Genomic DNA, 7,697 nt, shown 5'->3' with positions numbered 1-7,697 from the left:
AGCAGAGTGGAGGAGGAGGAAGCGTCAGTGTAGCAGTGTGTATAGAAGCCAGATTTCTAGAAATTCAGGAGCAAGTAGGTGAAGAAATGGAGTCAATGAGCAGAGATAATTCAATAAGAACAAGGGGGAGAGTGAGATAGCTATAGACAAAGTGGGAAGGCAGGAGACCAAGGGGTAGGGGATTCTAGGGAGGTAGTGAATAGTCTGATCATTGTACCAGGGTGAATTGGGAGAAAGTAATGAAGGTTAAAAGGCAGACGGAAAGAATGGGAAACTGGGAAGCTGGCGGATCATGGTCCTAAAGGGTGAATTGACTTTCAGTTTGGGATCTTAGAGATGGGCACTATGGAGGATGGGGAAAGTTAAAATTTGACTACATTGAAAAGCGGCTCAGATGGAGTGAAGATGGAGTTCTCTGGAATTGAAGAGGAGGAAGGCCAGCCTGCTGACAGAGTCATTAATAGGTACAGATGTTCCCAAAGATGACAGAGGGAGACTGAGTACACAGGAAGGGTCAAGGATGTTGGTGGAGGACTGGGTGTGGTAGAAGCCAGTAAGCCTGGGTGTAAAGCAATTGAGGAAGATGGAAAGGTGTCCTTCAGGTGTATGGAGACCATGAAGAGAGATGGCAGATAGTGGGCATTCAGATGGCCTTCACCTGCTGTGAGGAGAGGTTATTGAATAAAAGCTTTGGAATACAGGACAGTCAGGGTGAGCAGGTGGGAGATGTGTGAGGAAAACGTACAGAATGCTTATTCACGTTAGAGGGAAGATCTAGAGAGCATGCTGAAGAAGCAGACTGAGTGAAATAAGGTGCTCAGTAGCTAAAATGCATTTGGATGGGAATGAAAATCCTGGGGCCGGTAGAAAGGAGAGGAGAAACGGATTTGAGAGGAAGCTGGAAGGGGGAAGGGATGGAGCATTCTGCAAAATTCTAACTGGAAAACTGGCTGGATTACAGGTCTCTGTGTGCCCTAAAGAAATTCTAAACCCAACTAACATAAGTAAATATAGCTCAAATATGTCGCACCATATAAATATTTTGGAATACAGAATGGAACTGTTGTACAACAATGCCTGGAATGCTTACTTGGGATTGACTAATTAAGGAACAATGAACCTGAAAAGGTCAAGAGAGTTCCTTTTTGTTTTTCAATTTTTTTTTAAAGTGAATAGAACAAATGTATTTATACATCAAATTGTTTTAAAAGTTGTGGTAGCTGTATAAATAATTATGTGTCCTGGAGTATAATTCTTATACTTTCCTAGAAATTTAATTTTCTTTGAAATGCTGTAATATTAAAAAAAGAAATATCCTTTTTGTTTGGATAACTGCCATGCCAGCTTAAAAAGTACAAAATACACGTTTGTGTGGTGTTTAATGGAAACCCTATGGGGCAGTTCTACCCTGTCCTCTAGGGTCGCTATGAGTTGGAATCAACTCGATGGCAATGGTTTTGTTGTTGTTTTTTGGTGGTGTTTAACAAGAAAGCAATTTAGATTTGGGGGAAGATGTTTCTAAAAAAACCCATCTTTTGAAATTACTGACTTTTTTCTGAGTAGCAGACCTTTCCTCTGGTTATAAGTGGACAGGAATTGGATACAACACAGGATCTGGCATCAGACACCGTGCACATGAGACCAGCGTTATCACTTATTAATAGAGAGACTTGGCCAAGCTACCTTCTTCAGCATCTTCATTTACAAAATGAGGATGAAAACAACATCTTCCCCAGAAATCCCACATGAGGATTATGTGAGATAAGATACAGCATTTGAAATCATCATCTCAGAGGGATGGGTTCTGGGAGCTTCCATTTATGATGGTTCTACTCTCTGGAGAATCCTTTCGTACATCAAAGTTAAGGACTAATGGTCTAGGCTGCGTCTGCCGTCTCTGCTGAGTCTCTGGTGTCATAAAGGTTCTATAACCAAGATCAAAGCCATATTGCCTGTTTAAAAGCAGAGGTGTGGGAAAGTGCTTCAAGCCATTGAGCATGTAAACTCACAACAAGTATTTTAAGTGACCTTTGAAACTGACCCTGACTCCCTTCTTTGACCGATTGCAGTCCATTGTCTGATTCTTCTTGAGAGACAATGTCAGTTCCTCTTGGTTATAGTGAGATTTATCCTGATTCAAGAGCTCCATGTTCCTGGCAAAACAGAGTCCAACTTCTATTTAAAATAGGTCTTTTTGGACTAGAGCTCTGGCTTTGCCTTTGAACTGATTGTTTTACCTCAAGGTCTTTAAGATCAGTTCTGATCCAGACGTTAGACAGTTTCAGAGTGGCCTTCTAACTCCTTTTTTAGGACTTTCCTGCTTCAAATACACATTTGACTGAGAACCATATTGATTTTTTGGCTGTAGAAGTTGGGGAATATGGAAATTAGCTTTAATTTTGCTGATCAGGTTTCTAAATAGGATTGTCCTTTTCACAAGATTGTAGGGCTGGATTATTCCAAAGAATACCTAGACATTTTGCCAGACGTTGAAGGTTTACCCCAAATCTTACCTATCTCTTCACCTCTCCTCCCCTCCCCATCCCTTTCCTCCCATCTGCACCCTTTCCCTCCCCTCTCCTCTCCTGTCCTCTCCCTTCTCCTCTCCTTTCATTTATCTATTATCTATCATTCATCCTTTTATCTGTGTGTCTGCCTATCCACCTATCTAGCTGTCATGTTTCTTTGTCTACGAATCTTTTTGCTTCATTTACTTTGATAGAATGGGGAGAAAGAGTGAAAAGAGAGTAGTTGTCTGAAGTCTCAGATATCACTGGAATTTGTATGAACTGTTGCATGAAGGCAGTTACGTCAAACAGACACAATTCAGGCTAGTTGGACAAAATGGAACAAAGGAAACCTATTGGCTAAAGATGAGGCTAGAATTCCAGATGACAAGAAAACAATTATAACCCTTTCCCCTCTCCAGAAGAATGAAAGACTAGTGGCCCCAACTCTTCACCCAACCTCATTGTCCAGCTGCTACAAAATGTTCTGCCTTGAGACAGACTATGGCCCTTTTGTCCATACATCCCACCTGGGGGAATGAGCATTATCAGCAAGCCTACTAGTACTCAGGCTGTGACAACACCACAGTGAAGGGAGAGACCAGGGTCTGAGGTCTCAACAATATAGCTGGTGATCCCAGTGAGACAGTTCTCCCCCCAGCCAGCACTGCTCATTGATGGCACACTATGACTTGTTCCTCAGGGAGGCCCTCTTCCATTCCCCTTGTCCAAATGCCCTGTGAGCTGCAAGATTAAACCTGACCTCACATCTTCCAGCTAAATATTCTGGATGACTATGGTTACTCATTTTCCTCCTGTCTTGCAGGACTACTCCCAACACACCCCATGTGCCAGTTACCCCAGTCAACACTAGAAGTTGAAACCTCCCAGATCATCATACCATGCTGCTTACCCCAACACTGCTTTCTACCTCCCCCCAACGCAATCCAACTTGACTTCATCTCTTGTGCTTCCGTACATCCAAACTCCTCCAATTCACTCCCTGAAATTCTTGGTTTGCTATCAGCAAACTCCCCTATATTCCAGACTCTTCTCTGAACATTTCGTTCCCCTTCTTCCTCTAACTGAAACCTGACTGTTCCCAGAGGAAACTGCTTTCCTGGAAGCTCTCTGAAATGGAGGATGTCTTTTCTTTCACCTCTCATTTGCTTCAAGATGTGTAGGTGGAGTAGGTGCCCACATTCTTCCTACTGCTCCTTCCAAACCATTTGTCCTTTCTATGTCAAAACCCACAAAACCATTGACTTCATTTCTTCAGACTTTACCACCTGATATCTCTCCGGTAGTTATCATCTTCCAGAATCTCTTGGCCATCTCCCATCATTCTTTGATGACATTATCATCTGGTTCACTGTCTTTGTTTCTTCCATTATTTTACACTCAATGTTGTCATTTTCATAAGGTTGCTATGAGTCAGAATCGACACGACAGCAACGAGTTTGGTAAATAATCCACCAAACGTGCTGGTTTCTTAGTTTCTTGACCTTCTTTACTCCAATAATTCCCTCCACTCCACTGAAGCCAGCCGTATCTATGGTCACAACATAGACATTATTGGTAGCCATTAGCAGGAGCCTCCCTTCTTCAAAATCTCTGGACTGCGAGCATTATCTCACTCTCTTATCATCATCTTCTGAGACTTGATCTCACTCCTACCAATTCCCTAGGCATTGTCCTTTAATCTCATAGGAACAATCAATCCGTTGACCCTGAGTTTTTACTTTCCCTTACCTTCACATTACCACTTACCTTCTTGCCCAGCTAGTTTCGATGATTTGGCACTTTAGTTACTTTCTTGCAGAAAACTTGAACTTCTTTACCCCTCTCTTCCTGCATTGAACTTATCTGAACAACAACAAAAAACAATCCTTATGAAACCCAGTTATCCTCCTATGCTCTAACTACACTGGAGCAACTGAAATTATTATAGAAAATTCATACAACCATACTGACTGGGTCCACCTAAAGTTTTCCACCCTAGATCCCAAATGATATCAATGCTGCCAGATAATATGTGGTTCCCTGGTAATTCACTCTTCTAAGACAACTTCTCTTCTCACACCTCCATCCTTGCATCCTATTTACACTCAGCCCATGACTCAGCCCATGGCTTTAATCCGTTAAGTACAATCAGACAAAAACTATCTCATCTGCCTGTCACTAAACCTGCCAATCTATCTACATCTGTATCCTCCTTCTTCTTCTTTTTTTATTTTCTTCTTCTTCTATTATTTCTATTCCTAACACCCAATGTATTTTCTTCTTCTTCTATTATTTCTATTCCTAACACCCAACCCTTTTATCCGTGTCTTGGATCCCATTCACTCTGGGTTATTCAATACTGGAGTTCTCCCCTCTCTCCTGCATTATTGATTTTTCTCTCATCATTGAACTATTCCTAAAAGTATATAAACATGTCTCATTATTAATCATATTTAAAAATAAAACATCCTTGGCCCCACATTCCCCTTGTATATTCCATTTTTCTCCCTCTCTTCACATAATCCTCAAAATATTTGTTTATACTTCCTGCCCCACTTTTTCACTTCCCATTTTTCCCTTCATAAACCCATTACAAGTGTACTTTTTGGGCCCACCACTCTACTGAAGTAGATCTTCAGTTCAACAATAGTATTACCAAATCTAATAGTCAATTCTTTGTCCTAACTTACTCACCCTCTTACCAGCATCTGACCCAGTTGATTTCTCCTTTCTTTTCCTGTTCTGCTCCCCTCTCCTTTTTCTTCTTCTCATCCTCTTCCTCCTCCTCCTTCTTCTTTTTAATTGTGGTAAATATATGTAACAAAACATTTGTCATATCAAATTCTTCACATGTACCATTCAGTGTCTCCTTCCTTCTTGAAATCTTTTCCTCTCTAAGATGCCACATTTTTCTCCAGAATTCTCTGATTTTTTCCTACTCCATTGGTTGCCCTTTTCAGTTCTTTTTCCTGCTCTCTACTTGACTTCTATTTAAAATGCCCCAGCATCGGGAGCATAGACTCTGGGTCGAATTGCCTGGGTTCAAATTCTGACTCTACCACTTCCTAGCTTTACGATCTTGGAAAATTTACTTAATCATTTCTCTCTTTTGAAAAAAGGGAGTAGGGAACACATATCTATTCCTAGAGATGTTGTAAGGATTTAATGAGGTAATATATGTAGAATATATTGAATGGCGTCTGTTCATAATAACTGCTATATTAATGGCAGCTACTATCATTCCTCAGCCTTTTTTTATTTGGTGCTGAAGGATAAATGGACATGTTTTTTGAGTCACAGACCTGAAAAATGCCAGTTAACAGTTACTGGTGGTCCTTTTCTTTGCCATTTGGAGAAAACCTGCTTGAGAAGAGAACCCACAATGCACAAAAGAAGTCAAGAAGTGAATGGTGTAATAGCATTCTTGGTTATAAACAACAAAATCCATTCCATCTAGTGCAGCTGAATTAAGCAAAAAAGGATTTATTGAAGGATATTAGGTAGCTCAAGAAATTTTCAGGATTTCTGGAAAACCAGGAAACCCTGGTGGCGTAGTGGTTAAGTGCTACAGCTGCTAACCAAGAGGTTGGCAGTTTGAATCTGCCAGGTGCTCCTTGGAAACTCTATGGGGCAGTTCTACTCTGTCCTACAGAGTCGCTATGAGTTGGAATTGTCTCGATGGCAGTGGGATTTCTGGAAGACCAGGTTTGATAGTTTATTTTCCATGGGCACTGCACCCAGAAAAAGTACAATTAAGAACAATGCCCAGCCTCACTGAAAAATTGGACTATTCCTGCTACCTCTTGTCACTTGCCACCTCCCCCAACCCTGAACTGGACACTAGAATCTGTGCCATTGTTGCCCCAGAAGAACAAGAAACCTTGACCACTGTCCTTGTCAGATAATCAAGCTCCCATCTCTGCATGTCACTCCCTCCTATACAATGTGGAAAACTGTGAAAATATAAAGATGAGTTTTGGCAGCCATATAGATGTGAGTATGGGAAGATGGGGTGGAGAGGGAAACCTGTGGGCTCTGTGTGAGTCCGTGGAGCCAGCTGAGCCTGAAGCTAATCCCTGGGCCTTCCTTTTTTAAAAACGAGACAATTAAATTCTTCCTTTCTAGTTTGAGTTAGTTTTTTGTCAGTTCTATCTAATGTTCTTATTAATACAGCTTCTTCCTCTTCTGACCCAAACGCTCAACAGCTTCATAACTGATTTTTCACTATGGCTCGTTCTCCTCTCTGAATCCAGGTAATCTTTTTACAAATATAAGTCTGTTTATGTCACTCTACTGCCTAAAACTCTTAATGGGTTTACATTGCTTTAGCATAACAACCAAGTCCTAGCATGGTGTATAAGGCTGTTCATAATCTGGGATCTGCCTACTTTGCCAGGCTTGCCTTTTTGCTGCTTTCTCTGCTCAAGCCTTGGTTCCTTAAACATACTGCATTCTCACTCTTGTCTGGGCCTTCAGGCAGGCTGTTTCTTGCCCCTGTAATACTCTTTCCACTCTCTGTCATTTGTTCTCCTTTATTCTTCCCTGCTCACCCATCTAGCAAACTCATCTTTACCTTACCTTTCAAATTTGATGTCATTCCATGAATGTCATTAAAATAGAAGCTCCTTGGGGGCAGGGGACTGTCTGTTGTTTACTGTTTATCATGGTTAATTTTTCATGTCAACTTGGGTACCTTATGTTTCCTAGTTGTCTGGAAAAACACTAGCCTAGATGTTGCTTCAAGGTATTTTGTAGATGTGATTAAGATTTACAATAAGTTGATTGTAAGTAAAGGAGATTGCCCTTGATAATGTGGGTCGGCCTCATCCAATCAATTAAAAACCTTATGAGCAAAAATCTGAGGTTTCCTGGAGAAGGACTCCTGCCTCAAGGCTGTAACATGGATATCCTGCCCAAATTTTCAGCTTGCCATCTGGATTGCAGGCTTGCCACTCCCCCACAATTGTGTGAGCCAACTCCTTAAGATACATCTCTTTCTGTATGTATACACAAGTAGCCTCCCTCCGACTTACTATGGGGTTCTCTTCCCTCATAAGTTGGTTCCGACATAAACGCCTCTTTTTTTTTTTTAGTTTCCACTATTATTGCATTTTATTATCAGTATCTTTATAAATTTGATCCTCACTTATCTTTGGGAGCTGGAAACGTTATGTATGAACTTATGGA

This window comes from Elephas maximus, chromosome 5, assembly GCF_024166365.1.
Source record: "Elephas maximus indicus isolate mEleMax1 chromosome 5, mEleMax1 primary haplotype, whole genome shotgun sequence".
In the NCBI taxonomy this organism is placed as follows: domain Eukaryota; kingdom Metazoa; phylum Chordata; class Mammalia; order Proboscidea; family Elephantidae; genus Elephas; species Elephas maximus.
This window is presented reverse-complemented; position numbering follows the sequence as displayed.